General features: G+C 36.5%; 1 long non-coding RNA gene across 2 annotated transcripts; it reads right to left on the bottom strand.

Annotated features, from left to right (window-relative positions):
* Positions 1 to 3,564: 3,564 nt before the first annotated feature.
* On the bottom strand, positions 3,565 to 17,601 carry LOC114065443. Of its 2 annotated transcripts, none has more exons than XR_003572972.1 (5): positions 17,504 to 17,601; positions 15,838 to 16,050; positions 7,428 to 7,668; positions 3,780 to 3,842; positions 3,565 to 3,642 (listed from the first exon to the last, which is right to left on the bottom strand). It is a non-coding gene; the product is annotated as an uncharacterized LOC114065443 (long non-coding RNA). The 2 variants fall into 2 exon arrangements; XR_003572973.1 differs by having other exon boundaries at positions 7,576 to 7,668.
* Positions 17,602 to 27,204: the final 9,603 nt, after the last annotated feature.

The following is a 27,204-nucleotide window of genomic DNA, read 5'->3' as shown; positions in this document are numbered from 1 at the left end:
AGTGTCAACAGTGCAGTTGCAGTTACAATTGGTAGCTCCATGGTGGAGCCAAAAGCATGAGCTTTACACTGAGAGAGAATCAGAAACATAACATAAGTGTGAGAGCATCCAGCTTTCTACAGAATCACTTTGTTCCAGCATACCCTATAGAACAGTGATTTCTTGAACTAAGCTGCAGCTGAAGTGTGTCAGGAAATCTATTTCATTAACTGAAATAGCTAGCTGTTTGTAGAGTGCCAGTCATCAAGTTTCATTGCTGCTGAGTGTAGATTATATCATAAGTATACCACAGCGAGGGGGAAATTTCCATTTCAGAAGGGAAATCATACAAACAAAGCGATTCCATGAAGATTTCAGACTATAATCAAGTGTCCTGGGGACAATAGGCATCTTTGATTTTAGATAAATACTTTCATATGCCAATGAAAATTACCATTCAGTGTAAAGCATCTTAATTGAGATGAAGTGCATAAGTCATTCGTTTGCTAAAGTATCATTCCAAAATTAGCTTCATAAAGCAGAGTATTTTTCTTATTCACAAGCATATTTGAAAATACAAAGTGCCATATATATCAGTTTTTAGTAAAGCCTTAATCTCATTTCCGAAACCGAAAGTTGTTTTGTTCTTTGAAATGATTATTTTTTAAGTATTATAAACTTTAATGTTTAGCTCCATGTTAAAATAATATGAGGAAAAATATGCAAAATAAAAAAAGTTCTACATTATTTTATACTAGCTATGTACAGTTGTCTCATTAAAAAAAAAAAAAGGCATCAAAACTGAGTAATGAGTGAAGCTTGAAGCTGCTCCCCATATCCAGTTAAGATAGATTACTCTTAGAAGGAGAATGGATGTCTCCTAACGCATTTCTTCTTGTCACACTGGGGATACCCAGAAGAAAAAACACTATCATTTACTATATTGTTTGTGAATTTGTGGAAATAGAGTTCAGCTGTCAAGTTATTACTCTGGATGAACCACTGAGTGTCACAGACAATCAAGCCTATTTGTTGCAGGCATAGGACGACAGTCTCTAAAACCAATTAAAAGCTATACATTGGAAAGAGAGGGCTGCTTCTTGTTGCATGAGGCAGTAAAATTTTATGGTTTTGTGAACTTTCACTTGGAAAATTTCTAAAAACTGTGTTATCAGAAGAACTCACTTATGTCTACTTACAGTGGATTTCTTCTTATTCTAAAGCAAGCAAAGAGAACTCTGAGTTGAGGAGCCCAGGTTTCAGTTCCTTGTTACAGCTGGAGAAGATTCCTTTGACAGTGCCCAAGTTTTGCCTGGCTGATGTAAAGAATTAGCAGCATGCTCCCAGGTTTCTTAGACAGTGTCCTCACTGGTAATTAACACTCTAGGAATGACATTTATTCCTCCTTTAAGAGTGGTAACAGGGTGTCACTTCTACAACTTTCCAGAGATAGAATTTTCAGGCCTGTGCCCTTTAAGAATACTTATAAAAGCAAATGAGCTATGAAAATGGGTTAAGTGTTCATTTGTATGTATGACAGTCATTCAGTATACTAGCAATTAGGGAGAATATCAAATTTTAGGTTGCATATGCAACTGGCATGCACATCCTGTACTCATTTTGGAAAGGGTACTTCCTATTCAGAAGTAGAATACTAACAGAGAACATTTTCATACATAGCTGGTGGCCTATCAAACTTAATCCATCTCCATTCATTTAAACCATTCATTTAAATGTGAGGGAACACTAGCTATTGAAATATACATTGTGAGTTAGTAGTGAATTTCCATTTGTCTTAGTGTTAGAGGTTAAGTAAGCTCTGAAGTGAGATCAATCCTGACAAGTACTGTTTGAACTAAATATACCTTTCTAATTTGTAAGCTCTTCAGTTAAGAGATATATCTACTTATACAGTATTTCACAGATGGAAGACAAAGAACTGGAAGCATTACTACAGGTAAGGTAAGAGTAAAGGCTCTTAGTAGTAAGTACAAGACACTGTGGTAATTGCTGGAGCAAAAGTAAACATGCAACACTAAATTGCATGAAATTATAAAATTTTGTGATGCCTCTAATAACATCCTTTGCCATCAGATACCTACTTCAATAGAAAAAGATTTAAGGATATTAGCAAAGTATTTATTGCAGCACAGTTTGTTATTGTGAGTGCTACAGGCACACAACTATTAGCATAGCTGGTGTAAAGTGGAAGATCTGTTTTTGCAAAATAGTGTTACCACATCCCCATAGGGCAGGAGACTAGCCAGTGAGAACAGGCTGCATTTCCACTGATTATGATAATGAACTAATGATCTCAGAGGCTAGCTGGACATCAAGGAGTTTCTTGCATTAGCAACAGGGAGAAAAGGGTGCTTAGATGACAACTGTCATGCAAACACCTACTCAGCATATTGCAAACAAGTTCAGCTGAGCTGACAAGGAATATAAAAGTGCTTATATAACAAATGCCAGTTGTTTTGCTAAGGAAAAGAACTGTTATGACTCATGAGAAGAGCAAAGAAATTACCTGAAATCTGGGGGAACAAGTCAGTGTAGTGCAATGCTAAAAATTCACCAATATGCTCCCAAGAAAGACAAAAAAAAAAAAAAAAAGAGCCACTCTCTACATGAAAAATCTATAGCTAAATCAAGTAGTGATAATGCAGAACCTTAAGGCATATGAATTACTGAAGATATGGATCTTTAAAAAACTTATTTAAGAAACTGTTGTAATCAAGAAAGATCATATAAATATTTGAAAACATTTATTTAAAAAAATGTTACCAAGATAATGTAGTTCTTAATTGCTTTTCCAACATGCATAAAGAAAACTTGGATTTTGGGCAATACCATTTGATTAAAGCATGTAGGATACCAACCAGGAGAATTATAGCAACGCTAACTAAAGAAGATAACTTTCAAGCTCAAAAGACATTTCTTTTAACTGCAATTTTATTTTAATTTAGACATCATTATGTTGACTAAAGATTAATAACAGAGGTGGATATTGTTTTGGACCCTACAGACCAACAGCGATAGTGCAGCTGCTCACCTATTTCCCCACAAGGAAAAAGAATATAGTCCCACACGCTAGGAATTGTGTTAGTCCATAGATTTCCAAAGGACTGATTTCCCCAAAACAAAAGTAATCATAAGTCAAACAGGTTAGAAAGCAATATTTAAAGAGAAAGATGTCAAAAGAAATTTGAAAATTCTTTAAAAATAAGATGGCTCCAAGAAAGCAAGAATTGTGCAGTAACAATTTTGTTATCCAGGTGAGAATGACAGCCAAAAGCATGTCCTGGTCCAGCACAATGTGAAGACAGTACTTAACAGTATAAGAAAACAGCAAGAAAGAAATAGAAAATAAATCAATATAAACTTACATTTATATACAGATATAGATATCCAAAAGAGGAAGTTAAAGGCATTATGAAAAATGCATGGTAGAATGGGCTTAACTAATCTCAGTAAGTGGATTTAAACGTTACCAGGTCAAATGTGGTGGCGAGTGATTAGGTGCATCTTCTGATGGACATGGCAAACTAATTCCTTGCAGTGAGAAACCTTGCAACTGCTTTTTTCCCCCTCTGCCTCCACCAGTAATAGAGGTAATTCAAGAAGTGCTTAAGTATCTTCACCGGGAGAAAACACTGCATGGCACTTAAAAAAGGACAAGATTAAGAAACAGGCACTTAAAGTCTAAAATTACAGAAACTCATATGAGAAAATGCATGCAATTCCAATAATGAGTGGGATTTAGCATTGCCATGCTTTATTAATAGGATGGGTAGACCCACCTGCTGTTATTTCTGGAAGACATGATTTATCCAGGAATACCTTTTGGGTTTGGTATAGGGTATCTTGGCAAAAAAAAGGACCAGTTACTGTAGAGGTCAGGCTAAATGTTCTAATAATACCTGCATTCAGTGAAACTTTGAATAATATCATTGCAATAGCCTCTTCTCATGTCTTACTTATTAGAGGAGATAAATCCCTGGCTGTATGCCCTGGGTCTGCTTCATGTTGTTAATCACTTTGTAATTTCCCTTAGAGAATATATTGACTAAATTGCCTCAGTCTCAGAATATGCCTTTCCCCCTTTGTATCTCTATGAAGCATCTTCAGCTTTACTCTGTGCTGAGAAAATAACTTTACTTCTTTTTAATATTTCAGTGTTTAAGACATCTCTCAGTTTTCTTAAATCTGAAATAGCAGACAGATCCTTTGGAGAGAAACTCCAAATTTGCAGAAGGCTTTTAAAACCCTTCCTCCATAGTAACTGGGAAACTGCCTTCCAGAAATCTTCAGTTCCTTCCAATTCTTCTTTCTTCACATCTAATAACACTTCAGAAGAAGTTACCTCTATGAAAAGTAAACTAATAGAAAAAGGAAATTTTCCCTAAATACCTCGCTGGACTAAGTGCCTCAGTAACCTTTCTAGTTTGATCAGTTGGAATGAAAAAAAAAAAAAAAAGTATTATTTTCATGCAGTTTTATCTATGCTGTTGAATACAAAAAAGACAGGACACCAAATAATATTAAAAAAAAAAAATCACAGCTTGCATATAAAACATGACATTTCTCTCTGGAATGCCATGTCATGAGCTGATAATGTTGAAATTCAATAACAATTCTTGGTAAGAAAGCCTAAGGCAGAAATTATGTACTTTGCTGATAATCTGGTGTGAAGCTAGGACAACCAGTACTAATTTAAGAAGGCCATGATGATGGGGGAATCTAATGGATCACCTGCATTAATATATTTTGAACTTCAAAGTGCATGCTTTGATGCTCTTTCCCAATATGGGAGCTGTACCAAGAATTTATACATGATGAAGAGAGGCAGAAAAGAAATTAAAGTGGAAATTATAACAACAGTAAATGTAATAATAACCTTTTCTTATTATAAATTTATTATTATAAATTTATGTGTTAAGACTAATATCCAGAGTTGATTGGGACTCTTAGGAACTGTGACCATTAAGGGTGCTCCCAGGAAAGATCACATTGCATCAAAGTGCATCTGAAGTGCCTCTTTCTGCTGCTAGAGCTGTGAAAAAAGCTGTGGTATCAATCTTACTGACTTTGTCAGTAAAACAGAAGACTAACCTATAAAATTATGTAAAGCATATACAAATGTATGTTAGTTACTACTTTGTGCAATATATAAAATTTCTTTCTGTCTAGGGCTTCAAGGCACAAAGCATTTGTTGGATTTTTCTTTGGACTTCACTCAAATTTAAACTCTCCTTCAGGGCTATAAGATGAGCTGCCCAGAAGAAGCTCAGTGGAGCTTGCAATATAGCAGGTGCTGAATGGATGCGCTCCCTTGCCAGTAGCTGCAGCATGTAGCAAACTTGCCTTTATTGGCTTCTAAGGCAGTGAATCTGCCCTAGTTTTTCAACACAGCCCCAGGCGTGCTACTGATCATTTAGATTTAAGCTTATTGGAAGTTCTAAATGCCTCTCACTGCAGCTACCTGTAGCTTTTCAAAAAGATGCAACTGGCAAGAAATATGCCTCAAATTTAATCTCAGTAAATTGCATTTAATCTACCTACTGTTTGATACAAAATTCTTCTTTGTTAAAAATGCATCCAGCAGCTTTGAAGCAGATTTTGATGAGTATCAGCAGCTGTTTGCAAAAAATTTTCTGTAGATAACAAAGCATCTAAACATTTAGAAGAAATTACTATTTTATATAACCTTGGAAAATAAGGTACTACTGCTTTAGCATTCCAGCAAATAAATTTAGTACCTACCTGTTAAGTATTTCTCTTTAAGTATTTTGGGGTTTGTCCTTTCTCAGGGTACTCTAGAGAGTAATCTAGAGATAGGTTATTATATTTCTTTGTGAGTGAGACAGATAATATAGATACTGTACCATGCACCCAGTTTCTCTACTTTCATTTTACATACATGGAACTTTAAAATTTATACAAACAGTGATATTTTCTAAGGGCTATTCCTGTTTGCCCTATACATATATACGGTCCACCTCAAGCATGAAGTGAAAACTTCTCTGAGATTACCTTAAACATGATTGTATTTGCTCTTAGTGGAAAAATGAACAACTTCAAATGTTTCCAGCAACTAAATATTTAAATATACCTGCTCATTTACCTGGAATAATTATCCAAAGGATGACCAACATATATAGTTGCAACTTAAAAACTGCAGCTGTGACTTAATTTGCTTTGTAATTTGCTGTTAAAAGTGTTGTTTTTGGAAATATTTGGTGTAGATGTGAACAGCTTAATATATGATGATACATGTATCTAAATTTCAGGATTGATAGGATCATTCCTAAGAGTATGCTTTAATTATAACTAAATATTATAGAATTTACCCATAAACTAGATGGATTCTTTCAAAGCATTGAGAAGCAAAGAAAAGTAAAAGAGAGATACCACACCAGCAAAATAAGCAATCAAATTGGTCCAATACTGAAAGATTCTTGGAGAGTCCAATCTAACGTTTAGAAAAGAAAGTCTTTAGTATTTAGAAGTCACTGGCTGAACAAATTTTGATAAAATTTGAACTCTTTCACTTACTTTACTCATAGGAATACTTTTACTGGTGAAATTTATATTCCTTTAATTCTGTAACTTTATGTGTCAGTGCACTGATGGGCCTAAGGGAGCATCTGAAATATAAAACTGGTAAAGACCAGATAGGCTTCAGAAGCAAGCTTAGTCCATCTTACTGACAGGGGTCATTTCCATTAATATCACATCTTAATAACTGTGTCCTTAGACTGGCACAGAGCCCTGCACATTAGCTTTTCTCATGAACCCTAGGATTGAAAGTTGTTTACAAAAAGGATAAAAGCATGACACATGGTTATGAAAAGGCATCCTGCTTGTATTAAGATTGATCTTTTACTTCGGTTCTAAAACATCCCTGTTCCGCTAGGCTGAAAGTGAGGAAAAATTATATCTTGCAGCCAAAATTCATAATTAAGCTATTTTTCAAATATTTCTAGAGCAGCTCCCTCTGGTGGGTAATGATTATCAAGAAGAATATATTAAAAAACAGATAACATCAACTCTCACTCTTCTGCTCTTGTGTTGAAATGACTATTGTAAATAGAAATAGGTATGTCTGAAAAATCCTGCTGCTTCACAGCTATTTGTCCCTAAAGTAATACTCACCACCTAACAGGTACTAGGACTCAGTCAAGGGCATTAGCTGGTCCATGTCAATCTCCCACCACACTTCACAATTCCCTTAATGCATATGAGCTTGCAAATAAAAATGTGGTTTCCCCATCATATTCAGCCTATCAAAGGAAATTAATGAAATCAGGATTGTTAAAACTAAAGCATGGTATATTAAATCAGTGCATTTCACACTAAAAGGAGGCAAAGGGAGCCTACACTGTCAGTTCTTAAGAGATATTTAGCTTTGCTGTAGTAATTTAGTCCCTTTGTTTATCTAAGCTTACCCTAAGGGTTCTCACTCTGGCCTTTACTGCTGTAGTAGTCTATATTGTACAAAATTTCTAAATGGTGAGAACTACCTTCTATTAATCTTTCTTGCTTAGGAAAGGCACAAATGGCTAAGAATAGGAAACATTCTTCTTCATCCCTTACCTGGCTCCTTCCCATGACCATGCACTTCACAGACTGACAATTTTCCTGTTGTGAATTCTGAGCTTTATAATTATTTTTCTTGTGCCAATTAATCTGTAAAAAAAAGTACATAACATGAGTTGTTTGACCTTTCCAGACCTCAAAATTATTTCTACATCAAGAATGAAAAATTATTCTAGTTAACTATGTGAACACAGCTTTCAGAAGAAAGTAAAAAAGAGAGCTCCAATTTACATGAAAAATCTGAATGTTATTGCAACTAGTTTTGAAGTGTTATAAAAGTTTTCTTAGTCCATTGTTAACTGCTACTGAGGAAGTGTCAGACTAGTTCCACTGTCACCTAAGGCAACACTTAAAGGCACAGAAAACATAACTGGAAAAAAATGGCTGAGAGGTTGAGATGTATCACTGACTAAGCAGTGTTATACCTGTATCAATCATAAGGACCATTTTCCTTTATCAAATTGTGATCACCTGTTGTAGAGACATGAGAAAATCATCACCAATAAACTGAATGAACCTCAAAGAGTTGGAGGAGCACCAACTGAAAATGACAGATCAGCACTAGAGGATGCACAGTCATGTTGATTGTCAGACATCACACCCAAAAGGGTTCTCTGTCTTACACAGGGGCCTAACCATCCCCCATAGGTCTGCAAAGGGACTGGACATTTGGCATGAATAGAGTATCCTCCTTCTCAGGCATTCACCTTGCTGATAGAAGTTTGCTAGTCTATGAAAGCAGACACAGTGTGTAAGACCAAATGCCCAATCCTGTTGTATCCTTGTCATACATTGTCCTATGGCAACATGCAGATCCACTCACTATCCCTTTTAAGGAGACGATCCAGAGCACTCTGCAGAGTTTTAGAAAAAAGGAGATGACATAGTTTTATAGAGTGCAAGAATGACTTTTTCAATTTTCTCCTCTTTTTGACTGTGTTTGGATTTTTTGAACATTGTACTTTGAAATTCTGATTTCTTAGAAAGCATTTTTTGTAATGTGGATAGCTTTACATGCTGCAGTCTCATAATCTCATTCCTGAATAATAATAGTCAGCTCAGAACTCATCACTGCACATATAAAGTTCAAATATTTTTCTTCTATTACTTAATACATACTATTATTTTCATCAGCTATTTTGTCACCCAGTCACTCAGTGGTTTCATTATCCCTCTATAATTACTCACAGTTGGTCCTTGTCTTTACTAAGCTCCTGTAATTTTGGCTTAACCATTTGGTCTCTATTATTCAACTGCCTTTCTAGGGTATTTAAGAATACATGAATCATGACAGGTTCAAACAGGTATTCTGGTGGGACTTCAGTGTTGACCTCTTTCCACAGAAAACCCACTATTTATTTCTAGCTAGTAAATAGATTTTATTAACTGAGAACACAGAAATAACACAAGGGTTGACAGCATTTAAGCACCCTCTATGGCAAGAAAATATCATCATATTTCTCAAGTCCTTCACACAATTATCAACAAGTTATATATATATATATATATATATATATATATATATATATATATATATAACAGGTATCTCTGTAGGCTTTACCTACTCTGTAGTTTGTATCTTTTCTATTTCAGAATAAAAAAAACCTCCAAGGAGGGAACTTGTCTTTAGCTTCCATGATTGTTAGAAATTATATAATAATCACCATTTACTTCAGTTATTTCTACTGACTGTGAGAAACAGTTAAGTACTGTTGGCTATTTGTCCAGAAAATAACTGCATGTTTAACTTGCATAAACAATCCAATCCAATTACTTCATCTGGTTCCTGTTGCGGGATGGAATGCCAAATGGGCTCATCAGGCATGTGATTAAAGATGCATATTTGGCTTTCAGACCCGCAACAGGAACCAAATGAAGTAATTGGGATTATTAGTGTAAATTAAGTATTACACTGCAGTGGCACTGCTAAGGTGAGTAAAGATTAGTAAACTGTTTTTAAAATCAGGAGGAGAATAAGTTTTACAACTTTAGCTTTAGCTTAGCTTTAACAGGACAAAAGTTTTTGAAAAGAAAGGGAAATAAAACATTGAATGATGCTGAGCACCAAAAGCAGAGATTTCTATGTGAAAATTGACACATCTGTTTTATTTTGCTTACAGAAGAGTGACAGAAATCACAGAGAAAAACAATAAGATGGTGGAGAATGAATGACGAATAAGAGCACAGATGCTGATGCTAAGAAAAATGTCTCATTCAATCTAACATTATAGCTGGAAGTCCTCCTTTTTCTATATTTTTATATTTGTAGGGAATGTTACTATTTCAAGAATTATTGAGAATCTTTGCCTTATCTCTGACCCTGCAAATAGGTCAGGGCATTTTGGATTCTCAAATCCTTCTGTATGTCAAAACCTAGAATAGACCCATCTGTTCCAGTTTTTATCTGTTTAATTTTTTCTGCTGCGGTTAACTCTTGTTAGAAAATCCTGTAAAATTTGTACTGGGACAACAATGGCAAAGTATATTTGATTATGCCCAGGTTGTTCAATCTTGAACCTAGGTGTTAGAGCAATTATTTCACTAGACTGTGAGACATCCATGTGAGAAATATTTCTCATTCCTTATAATTGTGTGGTAAGGATGTTAAGCATTAAAACCTCCCTACTGTTTTCCAAATACATTTCTTGCCTGAACTCTGAAGCAATTTTTGAATAAGGCAATGATGACTTGTTGGTCCCCTGATATTGATAGTACTGTTTAAATGGCAACTTTTGAATCAAGAACTTCTGTAATCAAGTATTTTCTATAAACCATCTTTAATATAAATACTTCCAATAAAGGATGTTTTCAGACTAGAAAATTTCACCTATAAACAAGGAAAAAAACCACTCTATTTTTGCTGTTACATGAAATTAATGAAATATGATTCATTTAAAGCAGTTACTCATTTATTCTGCTTTGCAGCAAATCACTTGGGAATGTTTGCTGCTTTTAATTTGCCAGGATTTTCTCTTCTACAAATCAAATTAGTAACCAAGTCCCTTGTTAGGGAGAAATATAATGAAACTGGAGTTCATGGGCAGTTAGGCAGAGCTGCCCTAAGCCTTTGTTTCTACTGGGGTCTGCTGCTTGCTAACAAGATGCTGTCATAGGACAAGAGTGCCTAAGGCTTCTGATATGACACAAGTGAGAATTATTGAGGCTACAAAGCTCACTGAACATCCAAATACTGCTTTATGAGCATATTTGAATCACAGCCATGTAGTTTTATTCTTTTGACCATTTCTTGTTATGCAGTTGTACTAAAATATCAGCAATGCTGAAATCTTCCTTTGATATGGATCATAAAACACCCATACTTCTCGTTCTGTATTATGACATTGTCAGCATTTCTGAAGACAAAACTTGTTTTTTTCTCTCTCTCTCACAATGATCCTGTAAATTCTTTTTAATTCACTGTAAACACTTGAGTAGCCCTCAATGACTGCGGCTGACTAGTATATACAGCAGCTGTAAGATCTGACACCAGTTTTAAAAGAGACCACTTTTCTAAGCAGACCCATCCTGGATGCATTCTTTGGAGGGACAGGATTATGGCACGCATACATTACATAGTAACATTGCCTTGAGCATGTCATCAGGAGCGTAGAAGTACATGAAACAGAAAGAAAGGCCTCAAAGTAACACTCCTCAGAGTTCTCCCAGAAAGGTGGGTTTTTTTCATAGAAAGCATGCATTTACGCTGTGTAGTAAATAAGAATGGCATGTTACAATTCCCATTTCTTCCCTGTTCAATAGTGCCATGCTATTCCCCAGAATTCAGCTATTCATTCTAGACTTGTAGGTCAAAAAGGGAGACTATTTTATCTGAACAGCTACAGGGACATCTTTTTCTTGCCGTCTTGGAGATTTGGACTACAAGGATAAAATACTGAAGACCTTTCTTCACCTGAGGCATTAGGAAAATTTCCCAGAGTGAATAAATGCAACTGCAGAGCTGGACTCACTGAGATACAGCAGAAACCTTTAACATAACACAATCTATCTCCTTTTATGGATTACTAAAAGTAATTTACAGATTACATGGATAGGCAATTCATAGCTAGTACTTCAGTTTAGCATTTAATTTACAATGTCAATTGTATGAAGTGTCATGGGTATGTTTCCTGTTTCAGACAAGGAATACTAGAGTTTTGTACAAATCTAGTGTGTAGCAAATGCCGAGATTCAGCACAACAGAGACATACCTTAGTAATTTGGGAAAATATTTCTTCCATTTATCTTGAAACCTGGTTACATGACATTACAAAATGCACTTGAACCATATGACAGAAGTCTAAATTAAAGCACAATTTCTATCTTGTATTTCTTCTCATAAAAGCACTTTGCTGTCCTGCAGTCCAGGAGGGAAAGGGGAGCTTTTGGTCTTGTGTAACCTAGAAACCAGTAAGCTTTACTCTATTCTCCATTATTCTCTGTAGGCAACTTTATTTCACTCTATTTCACTCTTATAGAACTCTACAGTTCCTCTGAGGACTACCTCTAATTTCTCTCTTTGGTGAAACCTGTAATCTGTAAACTTCTCTTAGAATCATAGAAGATGCTGAGTTGGCAGGGACCCATCAGGATCACTGAGTTCAACTCTTGGCCCTACACAGGACACCCCAATAATCACATCAAGGGCCTGAAAGGGTTGACTTGATATAAGATTCTTCAGCTTAAGAAAGACTTTTCTTCTTCCCTGTTTAAAATTTTTTTTTTGTTTTCATTCCTTACCTCTGGACTAGATTTCCATGGCCACTTTGAAATTAAGATTCCTAAAGTAATTCTGGGATGTATTGCCTAAAATAAACGGGAGAAAAATACTCTCCAGACAATGTTAGTATAGATAAGAGAGAGAGCAGCACTTTTAATGAAGGTCTTCTGGCTAAAGGAGTACAAAGGTGTGTGCCTACATACAGAATTCTTGCACTTTTATATCTTTTACTAATTATCATATCTAATGGAGACATCCAATCCTAAGACCCCTTTTGCCTGGGTACCACCCTCAGAACTGCCCCACTGGAGCCCCTCCAAGGGTCTTGAGCTTTCTATCCTTGTTTTGTCTACTATATCTCTTGTTGATCTGGTCCAGGTGCACATCCCAATAGAATGTCCTTGCTAAAAATCTATTGCCTTGAAAAGGTGGTTAAAAGATGGTTAAACCAAAGCTTCAGGAGTGTGACACATAGACGATGAGAAAATAAGAGTCTAAAGTGAAGGAAAATTCAAGCTACATTAAAATCTACAAAAAGCTAGAAATCTTAAAAGTTATAAGTCATCAATGCCTTTTAATAGTAAGTACAATTCACTTTATATAAGTAAATCAGAAGTTTGATTGATCTGTTTTTAGGTCAGAGGAAAGGCTCAATTAAATTCATGAATGTATATCTTGTTTCAAGAGGATTATGAAAACATAATCCAGAGCAGATAAATGTCAGATGATATATAATTTAAAGTATAAGTTTTTGATATCATATATGACTGCTACTCAAAGCAACTCACTGCAGAACTTGCAAAAAGAGAGAAAAATCAACCTGATTTAGTTCTGGGTCAAGGGCAGGATTTTGTTCAGAACACCCTTACCAAATATTGACTTTGTGATAGCAACCTATATCCTTACAGAAATAAGAGATACAGTTTTAACTATTCATAATAATATTGCTGGCCTTCAATTAGCAGTGGTAAATAAAAATGTGAATCTTATTAAAAAAGGAAATGAAAAAAAGCAGCTTGGCAGGATAAAATATTTCATGGAAAATAGATAAAGACACCACCGTAGCCAATCAGAATAAAAATAGCATTACAGCAAAAGCCCATCCAACAGGTTCCATCACTGAAAAAAAGGGCCATTTTATTTATAGGATGTATCCTAATTAAATGAAAGAGGAGGATCTTACAGCAAAAATAAATCAAGGATGGGGAAGTTATGAATAAATCAGGCCAGGAGAATCATTACCTTTCATAACATAAATATGAAACCATTAACAGTGCAGGACAAATAAAAGATTTGAGGAATGTCTTAGTAAGTACTCCAAGGCTATGAATAACTTTAGAGACTTATCATAAGCATGGAATCTGCCCAATAGCTGTACAGTTTTGCAATCCTGTGCCAAAGATTTGTGATTTCCAGGTGAATAGATCCTGTAGGTACAAAAAGGAGTGCTGTGGGAAGAAAAAGTCATCACAGAAAATTTGAGCATTTCAATGCCTTGATGTTCATAGCAGAGAAGCCAAGGAGGGCTTGTTTCTACGACAGACCATTCTTCACAGGAGATAAGTCTGAGGAATTGTTTCAGTCAGACATGATAATAAATCATTGTCAATTAGAGATCAATAAATTGAATAATAATAAATCACACAGATCATGTGATATTTGCTCAATATTTCAGTGTGAACTTGCCAACATGTTAAGTATATTACTTATACTTTCAATCAGCTTTACTGCCAGAGGAAAGGAAGATCACTGGTGGAATTTCAGCTTCCTAGAGGAATATAGGTTATTGTGCAACAATGCACAAAGAAAATTGATAAATTCTGAATTTTTTAGAATCTAGAATTAGAACATAGACTTATGTTAATAATCAAAAAAAACCCTCTAGACATCAAACGAAGGGTGATGAGGCAAACCGTTGAGTAGCTTCCGTATAAAAATACATAGTCAGCTATACATTATCCACCTTGAAAAGGGATAGCTTGGAGAGAATCTGATAGAGTGCTATGGGCTTTTGAAGGCTTGAAATTAAGTGGAAAAAAATTCTATTCACTTTTTCCTGCTAAAACACCAGAACTAGGTGATGCCCTTGAACTATCAAGCAACAGATTTAAAATAAGTGAGGGAAAATAACAGTTGTAAATTACATAACTTTGCCATGGCAATTAGCAGTAGCCAAAATGGGTTAAGAAATAATTTAAAAAACTACTAAAAGAACACCCATCAAAAGCTGGTGTATATGATGTTGGAGAGAATAATTTAATAAAATATAAATTACTGACTTTTGGAGGAAGTATTGAAGGATCATGCATCTACTCTATCTATATGGTCAGGATGCTTTCCCTATGCACCTGTGACTGGCCACTGTCAGAGGCAGGATTCGGCAGTGATGGACTGTTGCTCTGGCCAGTAGGGTCACCCCAATGCAACTGTGATTGCTACATTTCTAATGCTACAGCACATTAGCAGAAGAGGATGCTAAGACAATCAAATCATGTTCAGATAAACCAGGACAGTTAAAACTTTGCATCATATACCAGTTGTTGAATTTTGAAGTTGCAAAGTGTTTGTCAATAACTGAAATAATGCCAATTAAAAATTGACATTTTTATAAAACCAGTTGTGGCTATGATTTTTATATGTGAAAGGTGGGTTTTTCTTTAGTAGGAGAGAGTATTAGTTAGCTTTTTTAAACAAGACACCTGGTAGGCACATCATTTTAATTTAGAGGTTTACATTCATTTTATCATGTTACTCATTAAAGGCTCAGAGTACTGCAAATAAATTGGCCAAAATCTGAGGAAGAGATTATAAAATATTCAGACAAGGTACAGGGTTCATGGCACAGTTACTTCATAGTATCATTCAGATATGAATTTGCACATGATAATTGTTATTTGTTGTGACATTTGCCAGTGCCATGCCTGACTGTTACTTACTTAGAAGGCTAGTTTTATGCAATTTTTATTCTCATGACATATTTCTTCTGACAATCCTTTGCCTTCAGTCTTGAATTTATATATTCAAGCATTATAATCATGGAACATTCAAATAGGATATAAAAACACACTGAAATATTATATGACAGTGTGTTTGTGACTATCAAAATTTGCTTTTGAGTAAGTATTATGAATTCTTCCTTTAAAAATATTGCTTCTGACATTTATGGGTAAGAGCTTCCGTTGTCCCTTTAGAAATACATTCTGAAGAAAAAAAAAGAGACTGAAAAGAGGTATATGTGCTGTTACAACATCTGCTCTATATGGCATCTATAGTCACAGCTGCAACACATACTTCTAATACTTATCTCTGTCCCTTCCTTTAAAGGGGAAGAAATATATTTTTGTTTAGGTGAGAAAGGTCCAGAACTTTTTCACTTTGAACTGCTTAAGTTCTTTGCAGTGGCAGACACACATTCAGGCAGGTTTTAAAAATGCACAGTAGATTAGAAAACCTCTTTTTGTATGTGGCATTTTGTCTGATTGCCATGACACCACACTGAAAATCACAAAGCTTCTAAAAGTGCCGCAATGCAAATGTATTACCTCTGCGGTGGAGACTGCTGCCCTTTAAGAAAACAGTTTTCTTCCTTTGATAATATTTTGAGATATGTCCTGCTGCTGATCTTTTCAGAGTGCCGCTTTATCTTGCTTTCTCAATGACCTCCTGTAGAGGTAGGCTTCCTTCCCATCATATCATGCAGCGTGGAGCACATCAGGCTCTGCAGAGTTCCTTAAATATTTGGTTGAAAGTCAGCCCTGCCATCCAGGAAAGAACAAACACATAGTTTTATTCTTTGCTACACTTGAAGAAACTTGGAATAAAAAATAAAAAATAAAAAGCATATAAATAAATAAATAAAAAACCCCCACAAACAAACAACAAAAAAACCCCCACAAACAAACAACAAAAAAAACCCAACACCAAAAAAACCCAAAACAAACCCAAACAAAAAACCCCACACCACAGGAGCCACTTTCCCAGTATGATGGTGTTAATTTGTAACCCTGCAACTGTCTAATTTGTGCAAGTAGAGGCTTGCCAGTAGTAATAGCTGAATACTCAGGTGTGCATATTTCACTTACTTTGCAAAGCAGTAGAAAACAGATGCAGGCAAGTCATCTTTGTTTGGGTTGGGTTTTTTCTGCTGCTAACACTTTGTCATTGAATTATGGGCAGTGGTTTGGTGGGAAGCCTTGATCCTATTGAATAACGGCAAAACTGCTGTTGTTATCACTTCATTTGGGGAAATTAACGTGGAGTATTTTGGAACAAATCATGGAGACCAGAAGTCCCAAAGAAGCAAAGTCTTTCCTGCACTTTGGTTCTCCTTAAGCCAAAAGCCTGAACTTGGATAGAAAACACTGCTTTAGACAGACTATTTGGAAATCCAGAAGTAAACACAGCAGGACTTCAGTGCCACTGTTTACCTAGAGCTAACATTCATGATATGCACACAGCACATTCATAATTTGCTTAGAAACACACTCTAGGAAGTTTTCTAGGAAAACTTAGAAAAGTTGATAAAGCTATGGTATAGCCTCTGAATAGCTTCAAACCACTACAGTGTTTTAAAGAAAGTAAGGTGCTCTGCTCTCATACATGGAATTTTCTCTCCAAGAAGCAATCCTAAACTAAAAACATTTAACTTTGCATTAGAGAAATATTTGGCACTTCATTAAACTTCCAATAATTTTAATCCAAGAAGTCTAAGTTCCCAAAAGCACAAAGGACCCCTCTTTTATAACGTATAAAGAGATAGTGAGACTTTGGATTATGACAGTAAAACTGAAGCTTTTCATGGAATCATCACAGGGTCATAGAATGGCTTGGTTTGGAAGGGACCTGAAAGATCATCTAGTCCCAATGTCCCCATGAGTGAGGACACCTTCCACTTCAATTTTATAGATTTCTAAAGAACGCTTAATATATATTTTGCCCCACATGCTAAGTATTCAGTCTTTATGCACAAGGTGTTAATAATCACAAAAAGTGGCAGTAAAAATAGCATAAAAGAATGTTTTCTAACTAATTTTTCCATAAAATACGTAACAACCACATGCATTGCCAAAGTATGGCAAATTGTTTCTTAACAACAATTGGAAGACCTTCTATAATTCCTGCTTTTAAGGTGATTCTAAATGTCACTTTTATTTGACAAGTCTTCTTTATTGATCGTCTTCATTGCATGCCAACACAACATAGTTTTACCTGCATGCTGTGATTGTCTTTGCTTTGCACACATCTTTCTTCCAGGGTTTTTCTACCTTCTTTTAATTTTATTTGGTTCTACAAGCAAATGCATTTTTCATTTTATTCAAATGATAAAGTGTTTTTTGTGATTTGTTGGGCTCATGAGTCACTGTTACCAGAGCATCTGAGACCTTCCTTTATGATCTTACACAGATAAGATAAACACAACAATAATGTAGAGAAAAGTTCTTATTTTCTACATGGAAAACAGAGAAACCACACTGCTAAAGCATAAATGAAAGAAGCACTGGACTGGCTTTTCCACTAATAAGCCTTCCTTTCTCTGATGAGTGCCAGTGATATAGAATCATTAAGGTTGAAAAAGACCTCTAAGATCATCAAGTCCAACCATTAACCTAGCATTGCTCATCCTAAATATATATTTTCACCCCTGCGTCAAGGTGCATAGATTTAGCTTGTAGTTGCCTATCTAAGCAAAGAGACATATTACTGGAAGCATAGTATGTGTAAAAATACATTTTAATTCAGTTTTGATTAGTTTCTACCTCAATCTCAATTATATGTGCCACAAATATCTTTATTAACTTAATAAGTATTCTTTGCTTGTAATTTCAATGTTAATGAAAGACAACTTAATTGCTTTTAGAAATTTACTGTTATTGTATTTTCTGTGACTTATCAAGTGAATATTGTGTACATCAATCATTGTTTTAGTGTTGAAAAAATTTTCAATTACAAGAATAACTCACATTTTAATAACACTAAATGGTGTTTCACTATGTAAGAGTCCATTGTCAAGATGCATAATATTCAGATTTCCTTTCATTTAATAGCAGAGCCAATGAAGAGAAAAAAAGGATATATAACTTTAGTACCTTCATATTTTCATTTCTGTTAAATATCATGCTGAGTATGGTTCACATTTATCAATTTGAGTATGCAGTAGTTATGGGCTATGCTTTTGTGTATGTAATTTCTTTTATTAATTTTCCCACAAATCAAATTATATGAGAATAAAAAAGGGGAATAAAGATAACAGTTTCATAAATATCTTAAGGCCAAATCAGAAATTATGTTACGAATCATTGCTATATTATTCTTTTTCTCTCTCTTTCAGCTGGAGAATGAGGAATCATTAATTCTCATATAACTTTACTTTTCCTCTCAAAATAAATCAAACAATGATTTAAATGGTTTCCAGCCTTCTTTTCATATGCTTCCTGTCTGCATTACATAAGAAATAAAAATTAAGGTTGGGGCTTTTTTTTGTGAAAAAAGTGCATATATTTCAAAAGCACTTGCAATCACAAAAACATACACAAAACCAAATTCCTGTCTTTAAGAAGAAGACTGTATCAGAGCTTTGTGCACCCAGTGAGATCTTAAGCCTGATTATAAAAAGTGATAGAGAAAAATGAGCATTTCAGATGTCATGTTTCCTACCTTTTTAAATGGAGGTAGCTGAAGCCTAGTTTCACAAAGAAGGGCTGTTTTACACTTCTGAGCAGCTTTACCCAATGACTTTTTGCTGCAAACTGTGCCAAGGAACTACTGATAGTAGATAAATTAATTTTGTCTTCAACTGCTTTGTCAATCAGTGTAAGAAGACATTAAATCACAATAGAAAATACGTTGTAATACAGTGATTATTTCCCTGGGATATCATAAAGCATGAAGAGCAGCCAAGGGTTTCATACAGTACAGGACAGTAATTATCTCATGACAAGTGTGGTCCCTGGAGATCACTTTAAAGCTACTTTAAAGGTATTGCGAAGAAAAGCTTTATATATGCTATACTAGAAGATGACAAAGACGGCCCTTTAAAGTCACAAAAATGAGCTTTAGCTGGCTGTGAGGTACACACTGATTAATTTAAAGTGTTAACAGCCAATTGAATGCTTCTTTAGTTGAAGCATATTTATTACAAGAATGTAACAACCAGTTAATCACACTTCGAAGCACAGTATAAGAAAGAAGTTGAAAAGCAACAATCTTCTCTTTCTTTCAGTCATTCAGCTTCATATAAAACACTTCCCTTGTGGTTTTGCCTCCTGAAACTAATTTGAAAATTCAGGGGCATTTTTCCTATTTGAAAAAAAAAAACAAACCACCGTATTTGACAAAAATGCAGAATATTGCTAAAGGAGGATTGTTGAAGCCATGGTTTCAGTTCTGGGGAATGTCAATGACTGACCTATATTGAAATCAGTTTACAACTCCTGCAATAAGATATCCAACCACTTCACCATATGCTTCATTCCCCTCTTGCAATACACATTTGCTTACACAGTTCTAACACCAGACTATTTTAATATCCTTGGAAAACTGCATATGGTTACTGTTTTTCCTCTTAACACAAGGAAAACTAAAGTATTTTTTCTTTAGCCTAAAAATTTCCTTTTCACTGAATATACTTGATTTCTATTTCTATCAAAATAAACTAAGTCATAAATATAGCACGTGGGCTTCAGTGTGTGTGTATGTGTAGGAATTTTTTTCCTGAACCGTCTGCTTTCCTTGAAAATGTGACCTTCATGAAGCATACAGAAAAGTGAATTGCTGTATGCATAAATATTTTCATGCACACTTTTTGTGTGAAAAAAATCTTTAAAAATTACCATCATAGTTGAAAAAATCAGCAAATTAATTAAATTATAATACCTATGTATTAATAGTTCAGTGCTAAACAGGCTTTAAAAGGGAATTCTGTAACTTGATGTTTAGAAAAATATAACTACAAAATACATGCCCATTTGGAGATTTAAGACAGGATATTATCCTCACTTTTATCAAGAATCATATGAAGACAAGGATAGTAGCAAACACCTGTGGATGCAATATACATTCTTCATGCATAATAAAGTCAGGGGATCAAAAAACTGCATGCTGCAATATTGATTACTCATTTGCATTACACAGAAATAAAAAAAATGGTAATAACACATTTACAATTTTTGTAAGATACCTTAGGGCAGATGACGATATTGAAACAGAAGAGGGAGAAAAAAAAAGGGGAATATGATTTTGAGGATATTATTTACAGATAATATTTTTGAAGTGCCAGTGAATTTGTATTTCCTTATTTTTTCTTTTCTGTAACCAGTCTCACTGAGATATAAGAATAGAAAAGGCATTACTTTGTTGCCAGTATTCTTGTCACATTTTTTTTTATAAAGGACTAAAATACATATTAATTACTAAAACATATAAAGACCCCTTAACAGAAATAGAGGACTTATCATAAAAGAAGAAATCAGAAGTTCATTTCAAAAAAGGTGAAGTTCATCCTTGGAGAAGGGTCAGCACATAGACCATGTCCCATTAAGGTTTTAATTTGACAACTTCGTTGAGTCTCCCAGGATGACTTTCACACAGGATAATGGAACATCACACAATATGTCGATTTGGAAGGGACCCTCAAGGATCAAGTACAATTCCTGGTCCTGGACTCTTGGACCATCCCCAAGAGTCACACCATGTGCCTGAGAACATTGTCCAAACACTTCTTGCTCTGTCAAACTTGGTGCTGTGATAACTTCCCTGAGGATCCTGTTCAAGTGCCCAACCACTCTCTTGGTGAAGACTCTTTTTCTAATATCCAACCTAAACCTGCCTTGACACACTTGCAGGCCATTCCCTTGGGCCCTGTCACTGGTCACCACAGGGAAGAGATCAGTGTCTGCCCCTCCTCTTCTCCTCAGGAGGAAGTTGTAGACTGCAATGAAGTCTCCCCTCAGTCTCCTCTTCTCCAGGCTGAACACACCAAGTGACCTCAGCCCCTCTTCACACATCTTCCCCTCACGACCCTTGACATCTTCATTGCCTTCCTTTGGACAGTCTCTAGTAGCTTAATGTCTTTCTTATATTCTGGTGCCCAAAACTGCACACAATATTCAAGGTGAGGCCACCCCAGTGCAGACACCCCAGTGCGGACAATCAACTCCCTCAACCGGCTGGTGATGCTTTGCCTTGTGCCTCCCTGGACACGGTTGGCCCTCCTGGCTACCAGGGCACTGCTGACTCATATTCAACTTACCACTGACCAGGTCCCCCAAGTCTCTTTCCACAGCACTGCTTTCCAGCATGTCATTCCCTAGTCATACATCAGGGGTTGCTCCATTCCAGGTGCAGAATCCGACACTTCCCATTCTTGAACTTGATATGGTTGGTGATTGCCCAGTCCTCTTATTTGTTGAGGTCTTTCCACAGTACCTTCCTGCCTTCAAGGGAGTCAACAGCTCCTCCCAATTTTGTGTTATCTTTAAAGTTGTTTAGGATCCCTTCCAGTCCTGCATACAAGTTGCTTATTGTGATGGTTCGGACTTGGCTCCCTGCCAAATGCCCAACCCCCCCCCTCCCCCAGTAGCAGTCCCTCTCTTCCCCCTTCCTACTTCCCCCAGGGCAAAGGAAAAAAAAAACTATGCAAATTGAAGAACTCGAAAACCAAGCTAGTTATATAAAAAATATATTTTATGTATATTACAGTTAAGATGCTATGTACACAGCAAATGGGAATCCAAACACCCCCCGAAGGGATAGGGAAAGGGGAAAAAAGGGACAAAAGGAAACAAAGAGGGACACCGAATAGATATGCGCAATCAAACCCAAGAACTAGTAAAATAACTAGTAAAACAAATCTCACCACGTCCCTTAGAAAGCAGGCTTGGCAGACACAGCCAGCACTCTCCAAGCTTCCACGTGGCAGGTTAGTGGATGCTGCAGGCCTCAACCTTAGATAAGCGAGACCAACGCAGGGACCCACTGTTCCCGAACTTCGGCGGAAGAGAAGAAGAACGAAGGCCGCTTCTCCCGTCTTATTTATACCACGATTTACGTAAAAATTGTATGGAATACTGGGAACACTGCCCCTTCCTTGGTTACAAACTGGTAACCAGGGAAGGCCTAGATTAAAACCACCACATTTATGAAGATGTTGAAGAGCACAGGCTGAAGATGGAGCCCTGTGGAACCCCACTAGTGACGGGTTGCCAGTCTGTTGTTACCCTGTTCACTATTACTCTCTGTGCTCGACCAGTGAGCCAATTGCTCACCCACCACATGATGTGCTGTGTGTCCAGCTGTGTGCTGAATTTTTGTCTAGAAGGATCCTGTGAGAGACAGTATTGAAAGCTTTAGTGAAATCCAAAAAGATTACATCAACTGGCTTCCCTTGTACAGCTAGCTAGGTGGGTTACCTTGTCATAGAAGAAAATGAGGTTGGATAAGCAGGACTTTCACAAAAGCATGCTGTGAGAAGATCAATGACTGTGTTGTCTTTCAGGTGTTTTGCAATACATCCCAGAATAATCTTCTCCATTACCAGGCACTGAAGGGAGACTGACAGGTCTGTAGTTTCCAGGGTCCTCCTTCTTCTGCTTCTTCAAAACTGGAGCAATGTTTGACAGCTTCCAGCTCTTTGAATTCAACACCATTCATCCTGATGGATCTGCCTGTTCCTATCAATATTATTCCTTGTTACCAGAAGAAACAAGGAAATCACTACCTGTGCTCCTGAACCCCCTATTAATTGTCCCAGGGCCCTGGAGTCTCTTTTGATTGCCCTTGAGCTTCTCTTTGTTATTTCGTTGCTTCTGGCTTGAACAACCAATAGCACATAGTGATCAGAGGGCCTTACTAGACTGGAGAATTTTCCAGTAATGTCTCTCATCCAAGACCCTGGGAGACAGCTAACTTCCCTATAAATAAGAGGTCTGTCCTGCATATTGGGCCCTCTGTTCCCCTTAGAACTATTACAACTATTATAACTACCCTTCTTTTCCTCTTAACAGAGATCTGTGGAGGTGTATTAGGAGGCCCCACTACCCAGAATGACCTTCAGACACCTCATCAGTTTTCTGGCCTTCTAGTGCCAGAGCCTTGAAGCTGTTGTAGAAAGTAACACTCCTACCTGTCAAATTCTGAGAAGGAAGAGGAAGGAACCTTCCTCCTGGTACCTGCAGTGACCATCTTCCAAGTCTTGAGGCTGTAGGGTCTCTGAATATAATCCATCTCTCTCTTGCCCTGCTCGCTTCTTCCCGCAGCTCCCTCACCCAGTGACACAGCTCTGCAACCACGGTACATCTGCAAAATAACTCTTGGCTCCAGCCTTGCAAAGAGGCATCAGGCACTCCTGGCAACCTGTGACCTGGAGAGCTGCATCTGCCATCAGCAGGTCTGTCTGGCTGGAGGCCTCTGACACAGCTGGTTCATCAGCTCCCACAACTACAAGGGACTGAGCTTTATGGTGTGTCAACACCCTTACTGAGGAAGCTTAAACTAATACACTAATAAGACTGGGGCTGAAAAGATCTCTTTGCTCTTCCTTACCAGCTACTGAGTCTGTTTGCTGCCTTTATTGGCTGTGCCTGCGTGGTCAGAGAGGAGTTCTTCCTGCTTGTCCTGCCTGCATGGAACTGCCCTGCAAACTGCTATGCCACTCACTGACATGCCACACTCTGGGTCATTTTCCTCCCTGCAGCCATTCAAATGCCCCTTGGTCGCTCCTGGCACTGCCCCCTCCTTGCCTGGTTTGCTGCCGAGGGCTTCCAAGTTGTGTGGATGCTGCTTGGGTGTTCCTGGACTCAGGAACCTCCCTGTACATCTGGGTCTCGCCCCCAGACTTCCCTTTGCTCAGGGCTGCTGGAGCCTCAGTGATGAAAGTTTATGGGTCAAAGGCCAAAGAAAGCATTAAGAGCTTTAGTGTTTACAGGGCATATATAAAGTATATTCTGCTTAGAAATAAGTAAAGTGAAGCACCATCAGTAAATGCAGCTATAGGTTAAGGTTCCAAATGAACCACCAGTAGTTCTTTTATGTCCTAAACTCATCTGAGGAAGAGGCACTTGCTGTACCCCTTGTTATTCTCTTAACACTTACTATTCCGTCTTTAGTATTCTCTTCCTCAGCTCTTCAGTACAAAACATCAGGCATTACACCCTGCACATCCCCGATCTCTTTGCAAACTAAAGCCCTGCTTGCAAAAGGCTAAAGATCACCTCTAGCGGACAATTCAGGATCACCAGTGTTTCAAGTGCTATACAGTTTAATCTCCAGTTAAAGACTAATCTGGGAGAAGAGGCATTATGTGTGTAGGTAGAAAACAAGAACCAGAAAATGCTAGTTTTAGTAAACAGAATACTTTCTAACAGAATTGCAGCTGTTTAGCAAGTGGGAAAAACAAAGTTTTGTGTTAATAAAACTATGTTCACAATACATGTATTTTAATTTGATTTTTTTTTTCCTAGCTGAATCGGATGAAGCTCTAAAAGCCTATTAGCTTTACCAGTGGTGGTGTTTCATTTTACCATTGTTTGTAATTATCTATTTACAGTAACATAACAAATGTGGTGCCTCCAGCAAAAAGCTAAAGGTTGATGAGAAACAGAATGGAAAAGCACCTAAATGTTAGACTAGTCAGCAAGATTTTCAAATTTGTTAAAATTAATACAAGCTATCATTAGAGTACTCTACAGTTCAGTGCTTCATAAATATGAAAAACAAAGCAGTAATGGTTTTTTGTACCTTTCAGCTTGACTTTTAATGTGGTTTTATCTTCCTTTAACAAATCAGGATGCAGAACTGCTCATAAAGCTTTCAGGATAGACCAACAGTATAATAATTCACTATGTGCATCTTGAGGCACTTACAACTTGAATGCATTCAGAATGATTGAAAAAATATATCCTAATTACATGAAATACAACAACCAAGAACAAAGAATTATCTGTCTCTGTTCTAGGGTGAAGATGGGTACCTCTTCAATACTTTGCCTGCTTCATTCACTGACCCAGTTGTCTTGGCAGAGCAAAATAAAAAAGTTTATTTGACCTTTGTCTGCTGAGTCCTACATGTCCTGAAGAACAGCAGGATTCCTTCCAATTGGTGGTTGAGGCTTTCTAAAATGAAATAAAATATCAAAGTACATCTTTATAATTTATTCACCAAAAAGTATGGCAAAGCACCTCCGACTGAGTACTGAAGCTGCTTTAGAAAAAGACATAGTGGGAGAATCGGTGCCAAATTATTTCAAATTTTGCAATGTTTATTCAAAATGAATAAGTCATTATTTACCATATAATTTTATCAGGGTGGGAGAAGGTAACTCCCACAATGTTTTAAGTCACTCACAACATTGATCACTCATGGTGAAGCTTTTTGGGTGTGCCAAGCAATTAAAAGACTTGGGAACACCAAAGTGGGTGAAAAAGTTCTTTGGCAGAACACCATTATAACACAGTTATTCAAACATTATTTAAAAAACATTTGAAATTCTGTCATTATAAAGTCATTATTTGACTTTATTCAGAGAATCGTGGGACATTTCTTCATAAAAGTTCTATGCAGGAAGGCATATACCTCTTACTCAGATGCCTATAATTAAATCACATCTAATTGCACTAATAAATATTTGACTGTCTTGATTCATGAAAGTGGGTAAAATAACATGGAAAATTAAGTGAAATTAAATGTCTGGCTACAATCTCAGTGGCAACCATAAACTGTGTCTTTATATATAATCAATTATCTAGAGCTATCAAAATCCCCTGGTCCAACTAATGACTGTTGAACAGAGAAGGAAAATATTTGGCCTACATAGATCTGAAGGTATTTTAGGCTCTTCAGTGATGGAATGATTTAACAGACAAAGAATTATGTATGTAGGAAACTGAAAGCACATGGTTGTAAAAATGGATATAATAGTTTTAACTTTCACATAACGTTTGTAATATGTAACATCCAGATATCAGGATTTCATTTTTTTTAGTGAAAGGTGCCAGATTCTAGGACAAGCAGGAAAGATGGTATTTTTTTTCCTAAGGTGCTATAAGTAGCTAGAAGAATGAACATCATCACCTATTTTATACATAGAATTAAATACTTAGAAAGAGATAATGCATCAGGATCAATCCAATATTATAATTTACAGTGGCAATCTGAGAACTCCCATGCAAGTCAGCAGCACTTGTCTGCTCAGGAACTGCAATACAAGACCATTAATTTTACTGTGTTAATGACTGATTTCAAAGCCACTGTTTCTAAACAAGTATAAATTAACAAACATTCTTTCTTTTCTTTTAGGTATGAAAGGTATGTTAGAGGAATTCCAAAGTGAATTGAAAAGTTAGATTACTTCTACCGGCATTTTACAAGGTTGCAACAGATAAAATAATATCTAATATTTCTCTTTTTGGAGAGAAACTTCAATAGGAATCATTGTTCAGAGCTTTTCCTAGTGCAGTCTTTTTCTCCTTTTCCATTTCTATAAGAGGAATTTTTCCACATGCTTTATGCATGTACTTTCATCACCACAAATATTCAGAGGGCATCCGGAAACAGAATCAAGCTCAGAAAAGCAGAGGTGTTAAATAGAGAAACCAAAGTCCAGAGAAGTGTTCCCTGTTGGTAGATGATTCATCCTGAAGCGATTGGTCAGTGACTCAAAATTTGTGCCACCTGCTGCTCAGAAGTGTGGTAGTAGATGTTGTGTTGTTATGATTTAACCATTCATCAAGGAGGAAATCCATAAATTCATGAAATATCCACAAAATGGAATTTTAATAACAGATTATGAGAATAGTGAGAGATTCAGCAATTCTGCTAGCATATTCCTGTAAAGATCTATTCTTCTCTGACAACACGTATGACTGAGACTTAAGGATGTAACCTGGAAGGGAAAGTCCTGTCTACCAGGTTGAAGA

Source organism: Empidonax traillii, unplaced genomic scaffold (genome assembly GCF_003031625.1).
Source record: "Empidonax traillii isolate 1590-97213 ecotype Southwest subspecies unplaced genomic scaffold, ASM303162v1 scaffold661:size936278, whole genome shotgun sequence".
Classification (NCBI taxonomy): Eukaryota; Metazoa; Chordata; class Aves; order Passeriformes; family Tyrannidae; genus Empidonax; species Empidonax traillii.
Note: the sequence above shows the minus strand (reverse complement) of the source record. Positions and strands in the feature narration are given on the sequence as shown.